Source organism: Protopterus annectens, chromosome 4.part1 (genome assembly GCF_019279795.1).
Source record: "Protopterus annectens isolate FY-2018-M chromosome 4.part1, PAN1.0, whole genome shotgun sequence".
In the NCBI taxonomy this organism is placed as follows: Eukaryota; Metazoa; Chordata; order Ceratodontiformes; family Protopteridae; genus Protopterus; species Protopterus annectens.
The window spans coordinates 931,882,264-931,905,802 of NC_056734.1; the positions used below are offsets into that span (position 1 = coordinate 931,882,264).

Sequence of the window (23,539 nt, forward strand, 5' to 3'; positions counted from 1 at the left end):
AATCTCCTGGACAGTCAACCATGCCAACGAAACAGATGCTTAAAATGGACGAAGACTTAATTACTTTGATCAGGGGCTTCCATCCCCCTTCTGATAAAAGGCCTAGCCTCCCATCCCCCTCCTGATAAAAGGCCTAGGCAAGACACTGACTATGATTCCTCTGACCAGGTTTCTATTTCCTCTGATTGCTCTTCAGATCAGGGCTATTCTCTTCCTCCCTATGAGGACTCTGATGCAGAAGAATCTATACCTTCAGCCTCTCCACCTGAGGATTACTCTTTTGGGGAAACTCTGCACACCATGAGGGAACATTTCCACTGGGAGAGCCAGGATTATTCAGAATCCAAGAAAAGGCTCAGAGTTTTTCTTTTACTGCCTCAACACAGGCCCTTGGCTATCCCCCCTGGGCTTGATATAGTTGATGTTTTCTCTGAATCCAGTCGGTCTCCTGATTCTTTACCCCCTGCACCAGTCAAGCCAGACAGGTATTACAGGGTCCCTGACTCTCATAAAATTCTTTATAAGAACCCTGCTGCTGAACTTGAAACAATTTCTCAGGGTCCCAAAGGGGTTAAGGCACCCACTGTTAAAAACCCTGTTCCCTCTGATAGGGATTCTAGAGCACTGGACAGATGGGGGAAAAAAGTGTACACCTCTGCTACTTTAGCTGTAAGGGCTTTAAACTGCCAGTTTCACATGCTTAAATATCAACAGTACGTCATGTCTTTGTTAAAAACAGAAAATGCTTACAAATTCAGAGAATCCTGACAATAAGGAAATGCAGGAATTATTGCATGCAGCTGAGCAAGTGGGAAAACATACTCTGCAATGTGGTTTTGATTCATTAGAGGCTTCTTGCAGAGCCGCAGTTACAGGCTCTGTCATTCGAAGGCATGCTTGGTTAAAAGAACAAAGTTTACCTGAACATGTTAAAGTAAAATTATTGGATGCTCCATTACAGCATGATACTTTGTTTGGTGTTAAGGCAGAAGAGGTGTTAAAGAAAATGGAGGATAAAGCAAAATCTATGCAGACAGTAAAAGATTTCTTACAGGTTCAACCGCCTAGGTTCAGTAGAAACTGGCCTTCAAAAAATTGGTCCTTTCAGGTGTCAGACAGGCCACAAAGAGGCAGATACAGATGCCCAAGAGGCAGATCTCAGCCCCAAGGCTCCTACAGACCTAAACAATGGGGTGCTTCTGCCCCCAAAGGAGGAGAAGACAAATCACAACCTTATAGGAAACCGTCCCAATGACTTTCCTCTAAAAAGACCAAGCACTTACCTTTTGGCAGCACTCCTAGGGGAAAAGCTAGCACTTTTCGCACAAAATTGGCACATAATTACCCAGGACAAATGGGTACGGAATATAGTTTCTCAGGGCTACAGGTTCCACTTTCACACCCTTCCAAAATCAAAAGGTATGCCGGACCTGCCACAAAACCAATGGGCAGAGGCACAAAAGGAAATTGCTGCTCTCATGGACATGAGAGCTATTCAAAGAGTACCACAGCAAGAACAGGGACAAGGATTTTACCCAAGACTCTTCCTGGTTCCCAGAAAGGACAAAGCGTGGAGACCAATACTGGACTTGTCAATCGTAAATACTTTCCTGGATGTTCCAAAATTCAAGATGTTAACACTGCAGCAACTTCTACCCATGCTGGGCAAGAAGGCTTGGCTAGTTACTTTGGACCTCAAGGAGGCATTCCTGCATGTCCCAGTCAGACAATCTTGCAGAAGATACCACAGATTCATAGCTGGCTCAATGCATTACCAATTCTCTGCACTGCCCTTTGGCTTATCTCCTGCACCCAGGGTCTTCACAAAATGCCTGGCACCAGTAATCGCATTTTGCAGACAGAGGAATTCAGATATACCCCTACTTGGACGACTGCCTTATTCAAGCAGAGAGCAAGGACATTCTGCTAAAGCATCTGGCATTTGTAAAGAGATTATTAATTTTCCTAGGGTACACAGTAAACGAAAATAAATCAAAACTAGTGCCCTCTCAAGAGATAATACTCCCTGGTGCAAGCTTTAAATACAACTACCCAGATGGCTTATCTCACGCCAGACAAACAAAGGAAACTGACTCATTACTTTCAAATGATGGCAACAAAGACCCAGCTACCTGCAAGAAAAATTCTGCAGGCCCTGGGCTTCATGGCTTCCTGCATTCTACTAATTCCATATGCAAGAATGCATATGAGGAAACTACAATGGTATCTAAAAAGTGTTTGGACTCAACATTGCCACAGCCTGGAAACAAGAGTGACTATAATTCCCAGTCTACAACAGGAGTTTCGATGGTGGTCCAAGGCCTGTCACCACAACAAGGGGCAGCCCTTCACCTTACCCACAGCCAGGCAGACAATAACAACGGATGCTTCGGATTATGCCTGGGGGGCACACATGGCAGGAAAATGTATTCAGGGCACGTGGCCCAAGGAACAAATGCATCTACACATCAGTTAAAAAGAGATGCTAGCTGTACAGAATGCCCTGACAGCCTTCAAGGATTTACTACATCCAGGACAAGTATTGCTAAAGACGGACAACACCACAGTTATGTGGTACATAAACAAGCAAGGGAGCACACATTCCTACCCCCTCTGCAGGCAAGCCATGACTCTGTGGAGCACAGTACTAACTTCTGCAGGCACAATTCCTGCCAGGAAAGAAAAATACTCTGGCAGATGAACTAAGCAGAAATCTCATGGATCCACATGAATGGAAACTAATTCCACAGGTCTTCAACATGATGACAAGGAAATGGGGACGCCCGGACATAGATCTTTTTGCCTCCCCTCACAACTGCCAACTACAGAAATTCTGCACAAGAACTTATCACCCACGAGCATGGAAAGTGGATGCTCTTTCATTCAGCTGGGAAACCCTGACAGTTTATGCCCTCCCTCCACTGCCTCTTCTCCCCAAGGTACTCCTAAAAGTCAGACAAGAGAAGCCAGAAATGATCCTGATTGCCCCAGACTGGCCACGCCAGCACTGGTACCCAATCCTAAAGAGCATGTCGTGAGGCCCAGCCTGGCCTCTACCTCAGATTCCTCATCTTCTGACTCAACAAAACAATCAGATTCTACACTGTCAACTCAGAACCTTAAATCTGGCTGCATGGCAGATAATATAGCTACTCAGACCACACCTCTCTCTAAAGCTGTTATGGATGTCATTTTAGAAGCCAGGAGGCCCAGCACTAGGAAATCTTATGCATAAAAATGGAAGAGATTCTGTGCCTGGAACCAGGCACAAGGACTCGAACCACTTGTTCCAAATATACCTCAGATTTTACAATACCTAAGTGAGATGCTAGACAAAGGCTTATCCTTTTCATCTATTAAAATCCATGCCTCTGTCATTTCAGCTTATTACAATACAGAACCTCCAATTTTTTCACACCCACTGCTAAGACAGTACCTCAGAGGGGCAAGAAACATAAGACCCCCAAGGAGAGCACCAATGCCTACTTGGGACCTCAATTTTGTATTAGAAAAGCTCACACTGCCTCCTTTTGAGCCAGCCAACACAGCTGATATAAAATTCTTATCATGGAAAACTGCTCTGCTCCTAGCAATAACTTTCAAGCTAGAGCAAGAAGAGTCACAGAGTTACAGGCATTAATGGCAGTGGAACCTTTTATTATTTTTCATCAGGACAGGGTTTCTCTAAGGACAAACCCAACATTTATGCCAAAGGTGGTTTCCAGTGTGGCTCTTAACCAAACCATTCATTTGCCAACATTTTTTCTATCCAAATCCCCAGAGTAAAGGGGAGAGACTCCTGCACACTTTGGATATACAGAGACAGCTACGATTCTACTTGGACAAAACAAAAGCTTTCAGAAAAACTGAGCAACTGTTTGTAGCTTATGCTGCAGGATCACAAGGAAAGACCATCTCGAAGCAGACCATTTCAAAATGGATAGGACACTGCATTCGCTTCTGCTATGCACAACATGGCAAATTAGTGCCCAAGGGCATAAGGCCACATTCTACCAGAGCAGTAGCCACTTCAGCAGCCTTTCTCAGAGGAGTACCAACCAAAGACATTTTAGAAGCTGCAACCTGGAGTTCAGTGCACATTTTCACTAAGCACTACCACTTACCTCTCTACTCTAAATCCAGAGCAGGCTTTGCCACTGCAGTTCTGCAGGACCTGGTAGCCTCTCCTAATCCTGTTTAGGCCCAGCCACCCAACCTCAGCTTTGGGATTCAACCCAAGAGTAATGACTGCAACAGTGAAACACGATGAACATAGTACAGTTGTGTACCTACCATAAATGTAGATGTTCGTGTGTATTCACTGTTGCAGTCCAGGTTACCTACCCACCATCCCCCCTTTTTTTTGCTGGGTCCTTTCTGAACTTCTCAACTCTCTACAACCTATGTGATATATTTGCCTGTAGATGAAGGAAATGTTATTTTAGTACATGCATGTTTTTTGACATAATTTTTTCCAGCCTTTCCTATTTGGGGGCACCTGACATCTGGGGCAAGAAAAACTGAAGAAAATGGCGTTTGTTGCATCTTTTATACCCCTGGCGCACTGACATCAGGAAAGAAGCGACAGCAACTGACGCCGGACCTAGACTTTGGAACTCGGGCTGACTGCAGGTAGCCTGCCAGCAGGATAACCCAAGTGTAATGACTGCAACAGTGAATACACTCGAACATCTACATTTATGGTAGGTACACAACTGTACTTCCCTCATCTGATGAGCTATGCAGTTTTAAATAATCGATGAAGAGAAGATAAGTCTTTACACTTTATTGTTTTCTAGGAGCCAAATTATAGCCGTGGCCCAAGGATGTTAAATAAACAGCTTAATGGGTTAAGGTCAAAGCAGAATAGCAATGGTGGCAGAGAGTCACCCAGGAATACCCTCCTTTGAATTTTTATCCCTGGGATAATAATTTATCCTTTATCATGTCTTAATTGCAAAGTGGACTGCCACTGTTTCATGGTCATTTTAATGTAGTCGATCAGTGTAGGGTGTATCTTATAATTTTTAAGGACTCTTTTATCCATGAATGTGGGATACTACCAAATGCTTTTTTGTAGTCAGTCCATGCCACACTTAGATTCTTTGCAGTTCTCCACTATGACTTTATTTACAACAAATGATCCTTTGTTCCATATGACTTTCTTTTATTGCCCTTTTGCTCTCCTACCATAATTGAGTTTTCTTCAAAATGACTATAAACTCTGTCCTCATCAATTCCAGTGTATAGTTTATACATCATTGGAAGGCAAGTTATTGGTCTATAATTTTTAGGTTAGCTTGCAGGTTCACTCTTAAATAGGAGCATTGTTTTTCCTGTTAGTCAGGTTGGTGTCTGTTCAGGGTGCACATATAAATAGTTTTTACTCATGGCTAAATCTTCATGCAAAGATGTTACTACTTTTAACCAAAAGTTAGGTACTGCATCTGGGCCTGGGGTTTCCCAATTAGAGGCTTTTTTAAATTTGTTTCAATCTCTCTGGCTGTTACTTCATCCCATTTCATATCCTGTACCTTTAAACTTCTTATTCTTTCTTTTACTTATTTTATCCATTTAGCATCTTTTTTTTTATCTTCCACAGAATCTTCATAGATACTTCTCTAAGACGCATCTATTTCTTCTTTTTTGGCAGTCTTTTAATTCATTTTACCCTGTTTCCCAATTCTCTATAAAACTTTTTTGGGTCATCAATAAATTGCTTATTTTGTACTTTTTCTTTATATTTATCTATGTATCTTCTAAAATTTTCCGCCTGTGCTGAGATTTTTAGTTTGTTGTTTGCAGTAGTGCATGATAGATCCTGGTCTGTTCTAGTGTTGCATATTGCTTTTATCATGTATATCTTTCTTAGTATTTTTGTTGATCTGTTCCCTCTTCTATAGTTTTCTAACAGTGACACTTCTTGTCTTAATTGCTTTATGGTTTTCTCTATTCGATACTTCCATGATGGTATTTGATTTCTCCCCTTCCTTTCCCTCACTACCCTGTGTTCTTGTGGTAGAACTTTATCAGTTATTAATTTAGCTGCACAGTAATGTATCCTGTTTAATTCTATTGTAACACATGGATTCCCCCCACCCCCACTACAGAAACATACCTTATGGTTTTAGAGTTTTAGAAAGGAAGATAGGAATAAATTCCCTCTCTTCCCAACCTAAGAACAGTCAAACCAAACAAATAGTATAGGTACAGTATTAGTCAGGCATATTTTTAATAGTAACTCTCAAGCAACCAGAAACTACAGTTATCCAGCCTCTACCAATCCCCATGGTTGCTGTTTAACTGAGAGTTTACCGTATATCAATCTATGTCTATTAAATCAAGCAACTCTTCTCTTAGCTAATTTTCTTCCAAACTGAGGACACATTCCTTGTTTTCCATTTCCTGTGGGCATTCTATAGAAAATTCTATAGCATCTTTCTGTGGCACCTTCTCTTCAATTTCATCCTGTGCCATCCATTCCTCTGTCATATGGGAACTCACTGGCCTATCACTCCTCAATATTGACTGTATCAGAGTTTCCAGTTTCCCGTTCCTTCCCTTGCTGTCTAGCTTCAAGTGAACATTTATACCGGTTTCCTGTAGAAGGCTGCAAAGTATCTTGATATGGCACATGGCCATTTGCTTCCTGTTCCCCTGTTCTTCCCTTAATTTGGATATCCATTTCTCTTTCCTGTTGTGGTGCTTTTTACATTAGGTTTTCTACACTGAATCCTTCACTTTGCCGGTTCTCCATAACCTCAGTTTCTATTTCTTTAACTTCTCCATTAATAATCTCCTTTTAAACTTTTCCTCTTTGCCTTCTTAATTTTTGTATTGTAAAGTTTTCCATGTCTGGATTCCTTTGCCTGTATTTCTCTTCAAATATCTTTGGTGCTGCTCTTTTTGTATTAGTTAGCTTGCTTTATCCTTTGCATAAATATTGCACCATATTAAATCTCTTTTTTTTTTCCCATGCCTATATTTCTTCTTCGGATGTCTCCTGATCTTCCTGCTTCTCCTCACTTTGGGGACTCGCTCCATCCTGCTGTGATGTAATCTGTGTTAGACCTTCTACATCAAATCCTTCAGTTCACATACATTCCATAACTTCTGTGTTTTAACTTCTACTTTACTAAACTTCTTTTATACATTCCATATTTGTGGTATTTTTTTATTGTGACATTTTCCATATCTGGATGCCTTTGCCTGTATTTCTCTTCAAATATCTTTGGGGCTGCCTTCTTTATATTGATTAATTTGGCTTTTTCCTTTGCATATATATTGCACCATAGCAAATCTCTCTTTTTCCCAGGTCCATATTTCTTTTTATACTTTTCAAAAATATCTCAATTTTGTTGTTTACATTTTCATACTTCCTCAGATGCTTCTTTTTCCAAACAGATCAAAGTTTCTAGATCTATATACTGTTTTTCAAAAATCTGTTGTATCAGTGAATGCAATTCATTTGAAGCTTCTGACAGTTTTTCCTGGGGAAGTATTTTTCTTTCCTCTAATTTATCTCTTATTGTGTTTGTATAGCCTGTGTCTGGAAATGCTGGGTTTTTGTAAAATAGTAACAGTATATAATCTGTTTTTTATTTTCAATAGTCCACTCTATCATCTTTATGGGTTCCGTATTAGTAGACCGAAGATGCATTCTTTATGGGAAAGAATTTGCTTGGCTGCTTCATTACTTTGCCGTTTTTGGCACTGTAGTGTGGTCTTGGAGTAGGTATATTTAAGTAGGGGGGTGTGGGGGCTCGAAGCCCCCCACTTAATGTAATGTTTAAAGTGTTTTTTTTTTTTGTTTTGTTTCTGACAGTTCGAAATTGTAAGCTTTCGCTTACATAGGGTTGATTAATCACCATTCACTTTTTTAAGCGTTCAGTGATCTAATATTAGACCCTCTTTATGGCTCTTCTTTGGCCTGTCAGTTTTTTGGGATTTTTGTGGACTGCTACTTCCTTCTACAACAGGGGGGGGCATCCTTCCCCTGGGCCTGGCCTAGCCCCATTGCAAGAATGTTTCCATATTTTGAGAATTCTACAATGTCATTTTTTCCACTCCTGGCACCAGTGCGCCTACCAGGGTTGGGCACTTTTTTCATCCTGGGTCTTGTGCAACCATCTATCTTTTTTAGTTTTTGACGTACTTCTGTCCATGATATATGCTATATAAATAGAGTCTATATATCAGTGTCGCCTTGGTGAGATTTTGTAAAAAAACAGGGTTCAGCTTTTGAAGGAACTCACCAAGACTTGAGGATGAATTCATTTTCAGCACTTATTACTCTCTTTTGCTTGCTGACTTTTCATCTAGCCATTCAGATGCCCTGCACACTACCTCTGTGACATATGTGCCCTGCTCCTGTAGATTTTCTCCTTTACTATGCCTAGCTTCTGCATGCTTTGTCCATGATCTGTGCCCTGCTCCTGCACATTTTTGACCATGACAGTGCCTGGCTATTGCATACTTTGTCCATGTCCTGTGCCCTGCTCCTGTACATTTTGGCAATGATCGTACCTTTCTTCTGCATGCTTTGTCCATGACCTGTGCCCTGCTCCTGCACATTTTTGACCATGACAGTGCCTGGCTATTGCATACTTTGTCCATGTCCTGTGCCCTGCTCCTGTACATTTTGGCAATGATCGTACCTTTCTTCTGCATGCTGTGTCCATGACTTGTGCCCTGCTCCTGTATATTTTGTCCATGACTGTGCCTGGCTTCTGAATGCTGTGTCCGTTTCAAATTACGTCTGTTAACTCTGCCCTACTACTGCTGTCTGCTTCCATGAGTTACACTCTGTTGCTTCATGCAGCCCTTATGGGGTGTAGGCCTCCATGAGTTCAGCCTTTTGTTCACAGTCCCGTGATATGTGCCTGCTGCTGCACATCTTTCCCTCTCGGTGCTGTGTGAACAATCTGACCACTATCCACAGCTCTGTGATTCTGTTGAAAAAGTTTACTGTTTTGAGTAGATATGATCTCTCTTTGACAAACGCAAGTTAGTGAGGGTCAATATGTGTGATATAATAATAATAATGTTCTTCATGGCCTTGCAGATTATACTAATTAAACTTGTATGTCTTTAGTTCCAAAGTCTGTAGTGGGACCCTCCTTTATAAAGGGGCATCAGTGCAGCAGATCTCCATACTTTGGGGACAGTTAAACAGTTTCAAGATGGGTTCCTTGAGGGTTTGTTTTGCACTATTTAGTAGTCACCTAGGTATGTTGTCTTATCCCATTGAAGTGGTATTTGTTGCTTTTGGCAGCACAGTTAGGACATGTTCTTTTCAGATGTTAGGTGGAGACAGTTTGCAAATGCATGTTCATTTTAGTCACCAATACAAAGAAAGAGAGAGAAAATGTAGTAGGTTATATTTTATCCTGTACAAATGTCATGTTGCTCCAATCAAAAACATCATTTGCCTTTTTTTGCTAGTCTCTCTCTCTCTCTCTTTCGACTTATTTTGCTGCCTCAGTCATTGCTAGTTACTCAGCAGGTTTTCCTTTTCTGTTTGATGAGTAGTAAGGAGGCTGTTAGTTCTGCCCCAGACCAGTTAGCTTTCTGTGTATTCCAGTGTTAAAACTGCAGTGCATTACGTTGGTCGTGGCACCCATTAGCTGAGAAGTAAAACAGACATATTACCTCCTTGAGCTGGTGGTAGCCAAAGGTTATTTTAAACATACTGTGGCACTTGTTTAGAGTTTCAAGAGAATGTTGCCCAGATCTCAACACAGATGACACACACACACACACACACACACACACACACACACACACACACACACACACACACACACACACATATATGCAAATATTTTATAAAATGTATAAAAGTCACCTTTAACACTATAGAGTAATACAGCATCAGATGCCTTTGACAGTATTTTAGACAGTCTTCACCAAATCTCTTCATTTATTAAGACTGGCCTAATATTTAAAAGGGATAATTGCTGTCTTTTACATTTATAATGTAGGTTTCCTTCCCAGCACAATTTCTAGGAATAGGTATGATTTTCATGCTGGCTGGCAGCCTTTTCATTGTAGGCCATAGAGCTTACAACCAACAGGCAAGCTCAGTTGGCATACTTAAGGAGCTTGCATGTATGAAATTGTGCACAGTTCCAGTATTGATGCCTTTCCTTATCCCGTACTAGGGCAAGGGGAGAAAATAGTGGTCAGGGCAAAAACATTCTACCCCTGTGGTGTAGTAGCAATGAGGATTCTGCCCCCTAGCCTTTTCCTATAGAAGATACAGATGTTTATAAGTGGTCTGTCAACAAGCTCCATGTTATAAGATCAATGGAAGAACATATGAGGAGGAACACTGGAACACAAAAATAAAAACTAATAAAAAATTTAACAGTTTTATTTTCATTATCATGGCCTGATTTAATATATTTCTGAATATTATTAGTTGTAATTTTTGTGCTTGTTTCTGTGTGCTTTTGTGTACAAATTGTCTGCAGTGCCACAAAGTGAATCCATCATAAATAAAAATAATTCAAAACTTTTTTCAGTAATCCCTTCTTGCTAGTTTGATTCATGTGATATCACTTCCACATTTTATTTTTAGCCTTCAAGACTGATTTTATATGTGCAGTCCTCAAATAAATTCCTGTGTTTTTGCCAAACCCCCAAACTGTTACCTCAAAGACAGATTTATTTTGCCTTGTATATCATGTTACCTGCCACATACACTATGCCATGGACAATCTGTAATAAAAATATTGCATAAGTCATCATCTTTCTTTCTCATTTTTTTCTGTTTGTAGAATGTCTTAGTTATATATGTAAAGAGCTGTCCTCATGCCATTTACCTTCTTGTCTATCTGTACAACCAAAAGGTCACTGACCACCTTCGATGTCTCCTAAGTCAACCGCTAGCAATCACTCATGCTGCAGTTATCACAATGACCTTTTAGACTGTGTAGGCAAGTGGACCTAGCATATATTTTCTTTTATTTTATGCACTGTTTTGTCTCTGCTGGGTTTACTGAAGCTTGTATTTAATTTTTCCTATAGAATGTTTAAGATTTTTTACTACATTATTCATACTACAGTCTTTCCACATTTTTTTCAAAAATGCTGTTTGTCATAGTCCTGAAACATTTAACTAAATGCAATAAAGATTCCAAATGAAAATTCTAATCTAGTTGGAATTCATGGAAAATGCTTGTCATCAAATGCAGTGGCTCCATGAATGGTAGCAACTACCTGATGAAAGAAGTCGGGGCAACATGGAGCTTGGCTGTAAGGTGAAATTTTAAGAAGTGACCAGTGCATTACAGTGAACTACCCAGCCAGTACAACACCTCTGAGGTGCATTACTTAAAGAAAATCATTGAACACCTCATTAGCACATGCACAGGATACTGTCTGAGGACAGCAACTGAAAGATCTTGCATTATGCGAGTCTGGGAAATGGGGTATGGGCAGAGTCCACTTCATTTGCCAGTTCTTCAGTTTGGCTCCTGGGAGGGAGGTACTGCCCCTGACTTTGAAGGAGGTATGTGATGTTCAGTGGGCTACTGGCTGTGAGACTAGAGACAAATCCTGTTATGGCAGTTGCTTACATTTCATTGGGTGAAAGTGAATACAGGTTGATTTGTTGTTTTTTGGAGACCAGCAGATGAAAACAGGAGTCCACTTAAATTTAGACTTCACAAACAAATGTATTTCATTACGTCTATACATATGAGGCTACTGAGACTAATGGTTCTGTAGTAACCTGGGTCCGTGTTTGGGTGACCCTTGTGTAATGGTATTACAGTTGCTGTTTTCCATACTTCAGTAATGTAACCAGTGGAGAGACCTAGATTAAATAGGCTACATCAGGATTCAGATAGGCCATATCTGGCAGTTGTAATTGGGCAAACTGCTTTGTTATCAGGGCCCATGCATGAGGTGTTCTTATATTTTCAAAGGGTTGAGAAAACTTGTTTCATAATAATTAAAGGAGGTGGTGGAGATTTTGGAACCTGTGGAATAGCTGTAATTGTAAACAGAGTAAAATTTGCACTAAATTTATCAGGTAAAATATTAGCTATTTTCTTTGGGGAGGAGTGTGCTGTGTTTGTGTGGACTAGTTCCAAAAATTGTTGGGTGTTCTTAACTTCCCAACATTAAAATGGATTTGTAGTTCTTTTTGGTTTTAGTGGCTATTTTACATTCATAATCCTATATGTTTGTGGCAAGAATATTTCAGAACTTGGCAAGAATCAGCAGACTGTGAGACATGAATGCACAGAAGAGCAACCTGAGCACCACATATTGTCAAATCTGGTCAATACAAAAGTCATATCCTGAATTTCTACTCTACCTGTGTTCCTCTACTGTCGTAGACATACTGTTATCAAACAATAGTGCAAGCAGTTTGAAATCTAAAGTATTTTTTATTTGTAATTTATTTGTTCCATTATAAGGTATTATACATTTCATTGGCTTGCTCCGAGTCTTTTATGCTGTGACTTATTTAATTTTAAATTGGAAAAACTGTATCTGAATGCTCCAGTAGTTACTATTTCCTAAACAGAAGTGTACTGTGGTCGTACCTGTAGTACACAGCTGTACCAAGCTTTGTGTAGGGTGCTGTTTTTCTGGCAGCATGTTTCCCTTGCTGGAGTACAAGTTAGCATTGTTGCTTCACAGTGCTTAGTTTTCAGGTCAGTTCTCTGATGGGTGACGTTAATGTGAAGCCTTAACATTTTTCTTGTGTTAATGTCAGTTTTCTATGTGTGTTTTGCTGTCCTTCCACATCACAGAAATGTGTTTCAGATTTGTGTTCATGTAAACTGACTGTAGGAATGTGTGTGTCATGTAAGACCCACTCCGTATGCATCTCATGATTGGCTGACTGGCTGGTATCCTGCTTAGGATGAGTTTCTATGCCTTTTGTCCACTGAGTGCAAGGATACAGTCTGGCACATTCATGAAACTGCATTGGATTAAGTAGGTAATGAAAGAATGAATGAATGTGTGACAATGCGAGGTATTGCCAGCTAGGCCAGGAGAAGTAGGGCAGTGGATGTGTAAGATATGCCAGGATAGCTAGCTGGAGTTTTATAAATAATTTTATGTCATTTGTATATCAAATTGATTTGTCCAGATGCTTGTGTTGAAAAATGTATTTGTAAAGTTGCTTGTGTTAAAAATGTACCAATAATGTGTCCTGCTGGACAGAAGAAAATATACATGTATGTCAGACTGTAGTATTGTAACTGATTAAATGTATATATTGTAACAGAGGATACTGGAAGAGAAGAGGTTAAGCTCAGCCCCAGCTAACTTTTCAGAAAAATATCCTGAAATTAAATTACCTGGTTTTGTATCTTACAGTTCTGATTGCAGCCAGACACAAAATGTTGGTGAAAACAAGGGATAGAAATCCTGCTGTATTGTCCTTAGCAGTGAACTAATTGCTACCTGGAAGGGTTGAAATGGTTTTATGGCTTCCAGATGCTATAACACATCTTAGCAGAGCTCTATCTGTGTGTATGGTAACACATATGTACAAGATACTGATTCAGTTTCTAGTAAAGGGGGGGCATTATGGGAAACAGAAGTCAGATATTCAGATGTATGTGGTATCATTCTGTAATCCAGCACTGAAATGATGTTTTAATACTGGATGAGATGGAAGTCTCAAAATAGTCTGTTTTCTGAAACCTGACCTAGAAGGATCTTTCACCCACTTAATCTTGCCTTGTAAGTAACCAGGGAATAGTGATTCTTTAGATCAGTCAGGAATGTATAGTGAGATTAGTTAAGTATTGCTTTTCTGTAATCTGTGTGAATCTATTCATCTGTGTTATTTTTAGTATTGTCTGTGATAGAAACTCTGGTGTTTATTGTAAATAGATATTTCATATTTTCATGTTCTTTTATTTATTATTAAATATATTTAAAATTTTCATTGTGGCTGGTCTTTTAGAGAATATTTTAACTTTTGAGATACTTATATTTATTGGTGACACTGTTGCCGTTCCTGAAAACCTTGCTGCATTGGTCAAATGCTACCATTTGTATTAATATTAATTTTACTCTGTATAATTGGGTACCCATGTAAGAGCCTTAGAGCAGCTGACTTTGGAGTGTCCTGGTGGTAATATTTACATTGTAGTCTGGGCAGAGGGGCATAGCTAGTAGGTCTGTGCCAGCCCTTCCCCAGGTGTGGTTTTACAAAGAGGGTGGTGGAGGTCTTGGCTTGAGACACTGGACTGAGGATTCAACTCTACAGCTGTGCCAGTGGGGAGTCTTACTGGGGGCCTGGAGAGAGAGAGAGGGAAACCCAGACCCTGGACTGAGTGTGTTCTCTTAAAGGAAATTATGCTTGATGCAGAGAGCTGCATCTGAAAATACTGTATCTGTTTTTGTCCCGAGTGAATGTCCCTCACCGGTGTCTGTGGTGAGGATTCAGGCTTCTTGACTACTAGCCCAGAGCAGGGACACCACAGAACGAATGAATGCATGCATGAATGAATGAATGAGGGAATAAGTGAATGTTTCCCTTAATGTTAGTATTCTAAGGATATGACTGTCCTGACAAAAGTTTGAAATTTTAAATAAGCAGCCTATGCATTATTTCAGGGCATTGTACACTCACCAGCATATGCATGTTTTTAGTAAATGTTTAATTTTGTAAAATATTAGAATTGTACCTTTATTATATATTGTTATCTTCCACTGGTAATTCTTACTGCTAGTAACAGTGGGAAGCACCATGCTGTTCTCAGCTGTCATATTGCCTTTTAATATTTGTATCTCTTGAATAGACGTCATGTAAGTGAGACTTAGGAGTGAATGTCCCTAAATAAAAATAAAATAAAAATTGAGCCCACAATTTTAATTTTTGTATTGTTTACAAATCACAGTAAAGTATTTAATGTTGCACTGGGATACAGTTGTAATAAATTAGGATTAGTTAGCTGCAAGTACAAAGCAGATCAGTTTTGGGATACTTTTGCTACTAGTTCCAAAGTGCCATGCTGTTAAACTTGACAGCTCTGTAATTCAGAGCTCCTATCAATACCATGACATGTATCTGTTATTTTAAAAACATTTGATACATATTTAATACTTTTATTATTCTACTTAAAGCAGCAGCTACTCCAATACTCATCTTCAAGTCTGTTCCAGATACTCCAATACTCATCTTCAAATCTTTTGTAAAAAAATTATTTACTGAGAAGTAGTTTTGCAGCATTGTGTCAGTTATAATTCCACATCTTAGTAAGACTACAGGAAGAACATCCGCGATGGTGCAGTGGTAGCGTTGTTGCCTCACAGCAAGAGGTTCTCCCGTTCGATTCTTGGCTAGAGTGCGGAGAGTGCCTTCTGTGTAGAGTCTGCATGTCCTCCCCACGGTTGGGTGGGCATTCAAAAGACATGCATAAATGGGCGTGCCTTCGTTGAAGGTTGAACGTCGAGCTGACACCTCGTCGTTCGTGAAAATCTACTGCCAATCATTAGCGGACCTAACCGGGAAAAGCCAAAAGACAAACAACAACAGTAAGACTACAGGAAAATAAACATAAACCCCAACAGGGAACTAGTGCCCCAACAGTTCACAGATGATCCCCTTCAAAGTCATTAGAATATAATGTTATGCTTAGGTACCTCCTAATTATATTTAATTATCACAAAAGCCAGATCATTGTTATTTTTTAAACAGTGACACATATGCAAGAAAAAAAGCAGTGAAAACTGAAATGCTATCAGGCCTTTCCACTACTTTCCCTCACCCAGTAACATATATATATATATATATATATATATATATATATATATATATATATATATATATATATGCTGCTATTCTTCAACAGAATGAATTATAGCATGGAATAGGAATGTATCTTTGCGCAAAGTATTTTTCTTACATTAGTGCGTTATCATATGTAAATTTTAACAGTTGTATTAAGTATTAATAACCAATGTTGAATGCCAGCATATTCTTAACATTTGTTTTTTTCTAGGTTCAGAATACAGTGGCAATGTTACAGGCCTGCAGTTGAATGACGCCCCACTTGCTAAGTCTTTCACTTGTGAAAACAGTGAAGTAGAGATGGGAGATGTGATGAAGCTGGTGTTAGAGAATATCAGGATGCAAGCTTTTGATATAAAAGATGGACAGTTTGGCCAAGGTATGTTTGGTCTGTCTTGTTTTTCTCACTGTTTTAAAAAGAAAACTATGAAAATGAATGCAGTAACATGTCTCTTTGAATTAATACAACAACAAATATATTATCAAATGGATTTACTCCTGAAAATTATGCGGGGCTTTATTTTCCTAATGCTGTTTAACATGATTGTGTGTGTTTATGTAGTTTTTCAATTATGTTATTCATTTCAGATTATCAAAGTCAGATTTTATGTTGAACCCCCATGCTGATATACCAGCCTTAACAAAAAACATTTGTTTCTTATTAATGTATTTTACTTGCAGTGGATATAGTGTATACTAAGGCAAGCAGATTGCTTTCTCTGCATTAGATGTGAGAATTGTATTCCCAGCTTAAACCTGGAAGAGCCTCAAATCTACATAATAATCAGCTTTAGAAATGACACAAATACCATATTTGTAAAGGCTCAGATTTAGCTTTACTGTTGTTTAATGTAGCCATTACTTTAATGTGCCTTATTACAACCACTGTAAAATTGCTGAGAGGATCATTATTTTTATAAGCATGTCTATGCATGGGTGTGTGCACGCACGGGCACACTCACACGTATATATCTGTCTCTAGGTGCCATCATCTCAGGTTCGAGTCTTAGTGACTTGATCCAAAAAGAAGTCAGTTCCATGCTAATCCGGCGAGGTTCTTCAGCGTCATCCCTGTGGGTATCGGCAACATATCCAACCATCTGGTTGCAAGTCACCCTCTTCGCCTGGTTCCTTTGATCTTTCCGTACATAATGTCCTTCTCCAGTGATCTCTGTCTTCTTATTGTATGAACAGAAGAAGACACTAACTTCATCATTTGGGCTTCAAGTGATATAGCCGGTTTGATCTCTTCCAAAATTGATTTGTTAGCTCTTATGGCGGTCGATGGCACACACAGAATCCTTCTCCAGCATCAAAGTTCAAATAAGTCAATCTTTCTGTCCCTTTTCTGTAGTGTTCAGCTTTTGCATCCATAATTGACCACTGAGAAAACAAGTGCATAGACAAGTCTGATTGTTTTGAGTATTTCCTTGCTTTTGAATACTTTGTCGAGAGCTTTCATTGTAGAGTGACCAAATGCTAATCTACAAAGTATTTCTTCCCTGCTAGTTGCTTCCATATTTAGAAAAGAGCCCAGGAGATTAAAGTTCTTTACAATTTCTATTCTGTCATCTTCAAACTCAAAATCTTCATAATTTTCCACATTCATAATCTTCATCTTGTTTATTTTCAGTTCTAATCATATCATGATGTCCTTCAAGGATGCATCTGCAGTCCTTACAAATGGGTTGTCCTGTCGTCAGGCAGCCCTTCGGTCGGCCGGATTCCAAAGTCTGGGTCTGGCCTCGGCTGGTGTCGCACTTCACCCAACGTCATAGCTGCAGTTATTCGGGTATAAAGGCATCAGCCGACGCCATTTTCCTCAGTCTTTCTTGCCGCGTGGTGCCCGAAGCAGAAGCTGTAAGTGTCGGTCGGTCAGATCCAGAGATTACTACTACCGAATACTACTACGAAGACTTCTAAAAAGCTAAGTACCCCGTTGGGGACTCTTTCTTGCCTCAGCCGATGTCAGAAAAAGTGAATAACTGTTTAACTTGTGGGAAACAAATACCTCATAAAGATTTCCACTCTTACTGCTTACCCTGTTTAGGCCCAGACCACGACGTAGCAGCTTGTCTAGCCTGTGCTTCTTTTAACCGGCGGACGCTTAGACGTCGGTCTGAATTTGCTGAGGAGTTTTTCGGCTCCGATTTTGCTTATATTATGCCGTCGGATCCTCCGACTACGCAAATGTCTAAAAAGCGCAAGGAAAAGGACCGACACTCGCGGTCCGCGGCTTCGGCCGAAACCATGGTTAAGTCAACCGCGAGTGTCTCAGTTTCGGCTGAAACCGAGCAAGCGGTTCTTCCTTCAGCCGAAAACTTACCTTCTACCGAGGCCTCTTCCAACCTGGTGGAATCGGCTTCAGAAAACCCTCCTGCTGTTGCAGTTTCTCAGGAATTATCTGACACTATTCCCTTGGATATTTCAACCCCTGCACGTGGAGCTGCTAGGCCACCTGCAGCCATGTCCATTAAGGCCTTTGCCAGGGCTAAAGCAACTAAAGCTTCTAAGACTGTGCCTGCTAAGACCCCCTCTCACAGGCCCAGCTCTAGTTCTCAAATGCTTAGTTTAGCAGAGGATCTCATTTCTTTAATCCGGGGATCCCAACCTCAACCAGACAGGGCCTCTCAGCCACCTCCAGAGAAGAGGCCTAGGGCAGAGCCCCCTCAGCCACTTACTACAGATGATTCCTCTGATGATTCAGATGATTCGGACCCTCCAGAGGCTCCTTTCTCCCCTTATGAAGACTCTGATGCCGAAGAGTCCATTCCTTCTGCCTCTCCGCCTGAGGAATTTTCCTTTGGGGAAACCTTGCATGCTATGAGGGAACAATTTCAGTGGCAGGGCCAGGATTTTTCAGACTCCAGAAAAAGGCTTAGAACCTTTCTGCATTTAACACAACATAGGCCTTTAGCCATACCTCCAGTTCTTTCTGTTGTAGATGATGCATTTAATGATGCTTGTACTGCTCCTGATTCTCTACCTCCGGCCCCTGCTAAGCCTGATAGATACTACAGGGTCCCGGACACACATTACCATTTGTATAAGGCTCCTTTTGCAGATCCTGAGACTATCTCCCAAGGACCTAAGGCTGTAGCAGCTACTTCTGCTAAGAACCCCCTCCCCTCAGAAAGGGAATCCAGATCCTTAGAGAGATGGGGTAAAAAAGTTTACACTTCTGCTACTCTTTCAGCTAGGACCTTGAACTGTCAATTCCACATGATCCAGTATCAAGAATTCATGCTAGACCAGTTAACCAAAAAGCTGTCCTCTGATGAATCATTAGACAAAAAATCTGTTCAGGAAATGGTACATAACATTCAGCAAGTCAGTAACCATTCCTTAAAATGCGGCTATGATGCACTGGAGGCTTCCTTTAGATCAGCCATGACTGGCACAGTTATCAGAAGGCAAGCATGGTTAAAAGAACAGGCCTTACCAGACCATGTCAAGTCCAAACTATTAGATGCACCTATGGATAAAATCAATTTGTTTGGCTCTCCTGCACAACAAGTGCTGAAGAAGATGGAAGAAAAGGCAAAATCTGTCCAAACAGTAAAAGATTTCTTACAGGTCCAACCGCCAAGGTTTAGCAGGAATTGGCCCTCCAAGAATTGGTCCTTTCCAGACTCATCCAGAGCTCAGAGGGGCAGGAATAGGCGTTCAAGAGGCAGAAACCAATCCAGGGGTGCCTACAGGGGACGCCAGTGGCAGAGCAACAACCAGCGAAGTACAGCCACAGACACAGCCACCACCACAACTACAGGACAATCACAGTGACTTGGCTCTGGCACCGCCTACCAGGGAGCAACTAGAAGCACCTTTAGGCGGGAAGCTAGCTTTATATTCAACAAACTGGCATTACATCACAAGAGACAAGTGGATTTTACAGACAATAGACCAAGGCTACAGGTTTCACTTCCATACTCTACCAGGGAAGAGAGGAATGCCAAACCTACCTCCAAATCAAAAGGCAGAAGCCCTAAAACAAATATCCCAATTATTAAAGATGAGAGCTGTGGAAAAGGTACCATCCATGGAGCAGGGAAAGGGATTTTACTCCAGACTCTTCCTGGTACCAAGAAAAGAAAGCAAATGGAGACCTATTCTCGATCTGTCCGCTTTAAACACATTTCTCATTGTTCCAAAATTCAAAATGCTGACTCTACAGCAGCTTCTTCCCATGCTGGGCAAGGAGTCTTGGCTGGTAACTCTAGATCTCAAGGAGGCATACCTGCACGTCCCCATACGACCAAATTGCAGAAGATACCTCAGATTTCTTGCAGGATCAGAGCATTATCAATTCTCAGCATTGCCCTTTGGCTTATCTACTGCGCCCAGAGTGTTCACGAAATGCCTGGCATCAGTAATTGCTCATTGCAGGCTTCAGGGAATCCAAATCTACCCCTACCTGGACGACTGCCTGATACAAGCGGACAACAAAAAGAAGCTAGCAGAAGACTTACAAAGGGTCATTTACTTGCTGCAAGCTCTGGGATACACAGTCAATATAAAAAAGTCAAGGCTGATACCATCCCAAAGAATAACCTTTCTGGGTGCAGAGTTGGACACATCAAAGCAAATGGCATTCCTAACAGTAGAAAAACAGGAGCAGCTACCTTTCTACTTCTTGGCATTAACAAAGCAGAACCATCTGACAGCAAGAAAAGTACTGCAAGCCTTGGGCTTCATGGCATCCTGCATAATATTGGTTCCTCATGCCAGACTGCATATGAGAAAACTACAGTGGTACCTAAGGAATTTATGGTCTCAACACAAGCACAGTTTAGAAACCCAGATTCCAATTATTCCATGCCTGAAGCAAGAATTCCTATGGTGGGCTCAGGCTTGTCAATCAAACACAGGATTGCCCTTCCACAGTACGCAACCAAGCCAAACCATCACGACGGACGCCTCAGACCTCGGTTGGGGGGCCCACATGCTGGACAAGTGCATACAAGGCTTATGGACTCAAGACCAGCTGCACCTACACATAAATCTAAAGGAAATGCTGGCAGTAAAACTGGCAATTCAGGCATTCAGACCACTTCTCCAACAAGGTCAATTGATAAGGACAGACAACACCACAGTTATGTGGTACATCAACAAACAGGGAGGCACACATTCGTATCCTCTTTGCCGGATGGCACTGGACCTCTGGAATGTGGCCCTGAGCTACAACATTCAGTTAAAAGCAATTTTTGTACCAGGAAAAGAAAACATTCTAGCAGACATATTAAGCAGGACTACCACGGATGCCCATGAATGGATGCTGCATCCGGACATCTTCAAAACCATTACAAGAAAATGGGGACTTCCAGAAATAGACTTATTTGCATCCCCACGCAATCACCAGCTAAAGAAATTCTGCACAAGGACGTACCACCCACTTGCTTGGAAGGTGGACTCCCTATCCTTCAGTTGGAAAAACCTGACAGCATATGCATTCCCACCACTTCCTTTGATGCACAAGGTGCTATTGAAGATCAAAGAGGACCGTCCAAGGATCATTCTGATAGCTCCAGACTGGCCAAGGCAACATTGGTACCCATTACTGAGGAGCATGTCTCGGGAACAAATATGGCCACTACCCCTGGTTCCCTTGCTGTTAACACAGAACAACTACAACAATCTGCATCCAAACCTGAAAACTCTGCAGGTGACTGCCTGGAACATTGCATAAGACCAATTAACCCAAATTTATCCCAAAGGGTTAAAGACATTATCCTTGAGGCTCGCAGACCCTCAACAAGAAAAAATTATTCAGCAAAATGGAAAAGATATCTCATTTGGAGTACTGCAAAAGGAGAAGATGTGTCTCTGGTAAATATAGCCAACATCCTGGAATACTTGGCAGAGCTCTTCCACACAGGCCTGTCCTATTCCTCCATCAAGATTCATGCATCAGCTATTTCAGCAGAATATGACTTGGATCCTCCAGTCTTCTCACATCCTCTGCTCAGACAGTTTCTAAGAGGAATTAAAAATGTAAAGCCTCCTAGAAAGCCACCATTGCCAGCATGGGATTTGAACTTTGTGCTAGAAAAATTAACATTTCCTCCTTTCGAACCAGCAGCAACAGCAGAATTACAATACTTATCATGGAAGACTGCTTTCCTGCTGGCAATCACTTCAGCAAGAAGGGTATCGGAACTTCAGGCATTAATGGCAGTACAACCCTTCCTGATCTTCCATCAAGATAGAGTGTCCATGAGAACAAATCCTTCCTTTATGCCTAAGGTGGTCTCCAGAGTTTCTTTAAATCAGGCTATCCACCTACCTACATTCTTCCCCAATCCACAGAACAGGGGAGAAAGACTGCTGCATACCTTGGATGTACATAGACAATTACGCTTCTACCTGGACAGAACCAAGGGCAATAGAAAAACTGACCAGCTGCTGGTAGCATATGCAACAGGAAGGGAAGGAAAAGCAATTTCAAAACAGACAATCTCCAAGTGGATAGGAAATTGCATTAGATTTTGTTACTCCTACCATGGAAAGAAAACTCCAGAGAACATCAGGCCTCACTCTACAAGGGCTACAGCCACTACTACAGCCTTCTTACGAGGAGTAGCTACCAAGGACATTTTAGAGGCTGCTACTTGGAGCTCCGTGCATACATTTGCCAAGCATTATAATTTGCCTTTATACTCTAGATCCCGAGCAGGTTTTGCCACTGCTGTTTTGCAAGGGATCCTAACTACACCATAACTTTATTTTTCCTCCTCCCCCAGTTTGGCTATGGTATTCTACCCATTTGTAAGGACTGCAGATGCATCCTTGAAGGACATAGTACAGTTTTGTACCTACCATAAATGTAGATGTCTGATAGGAATGCATCTGCAGTCAGGATTACCCACCCGCCTTCCCCTCTGTGGTGCTCCTAGGGTATTTGCCCTCCTTATAGCTAGCTGGGGGAATCTATTATGGTGTATTTGTTTGTATATATGTACATACATGCTTATTTTTTGTGTTTGCTCTCTACTATTTGGAATCATTGGCATTTTCCCAAATTTAGCCTTCCGAGAGGGCACCTGGCATCTGGGGCAAGAAACACTGAGGAAAATGGCGTCGGCTGATGCCTTTATACATGAATAACTGCAGCTTTGACGGGTGAAGTGCGACACCAGCCGAGGCCAGACCCAGACTTTGGAATCCGGCCGACCCAAGGGCTGCCTGACGACAGGACAACCCATTTGTAAGGACTGCAGATGCATTCCTATCGGACATCTACATTTATGGTAGGTACAAAACTGTACTTTCTTCGTGTTTCACTGTTGCAGTCATCACATTTGAGGTTATCCCTGCTTAGGGTAGCCCTTAGTCGGCCTGAATACTAGAGGCATAGTATTTCTGCGTCGGTTGCTGTCGCTTCAGGACTGATGTCAGGTCGTCTGTGGTATAAAAACAGGCAGCTGATGCCATTACATCAGTCTTTCTTGCTGAGGAGCCCGAAGCAGAAGCAGTTCGCATGAGTGCTGGTCGACCCCTACCTGAGTTTTTTGTTTCCGAATTGAAGCTGAAGTCTTCTAAAGTGAAGTACCCCGTTGGGATCCTTTGCTCTAACCGATGTCAGAAAAAGTTAACAATTGTCTCGCCTGTGGAAAGCAAATACTACACCAAGATTTTCATTCCTAATGCATCACTTTTCTAGGCCCAGACCATGACATCCCCCCGCTGTCGCTTTTGTCCTTTGTTCAACACCAGAACTGTACATCGAAGGGCCCTTATTGTAGCTAGATGTGTTTGCTCTCAGTCCTC

At 41.2% G+C, this 23,539-nt stretch overlaps 1 protein-coding gene and 1 long non-coding RNA gene across 2 annotated transcripts in view; both read left to right on the forward strand.

Moving 5' to 3' along the window:
• MCCC1 (methylcrotonyl-CoA carboxylase subunit 1) overlaps positions 1 to 23,539 on the forward strand; it is a gene marked incomplete in the record, with an annotated part of 1,520,932 nt that overhangs the window by 935,005 nt on the left and 562,388 nt on the right.
• Positions 1 to 23,539, forward strand: part of LOC122801128 — an 85,810-nt gene that overhangs the window by 6,273 nt on the left and 55,998 nt on the right. Inside the window, exon 2 of the long non-coding RNA XR_006364671.1 lies at positions 15,984 to 16,151. This is a non-coding gene — a long non-coding RNA (uncharacterized LOC122801128). The remainder of the gene's footprint in view (positions 1 to 15,983; positions 16,152 to 23,539) is intronic.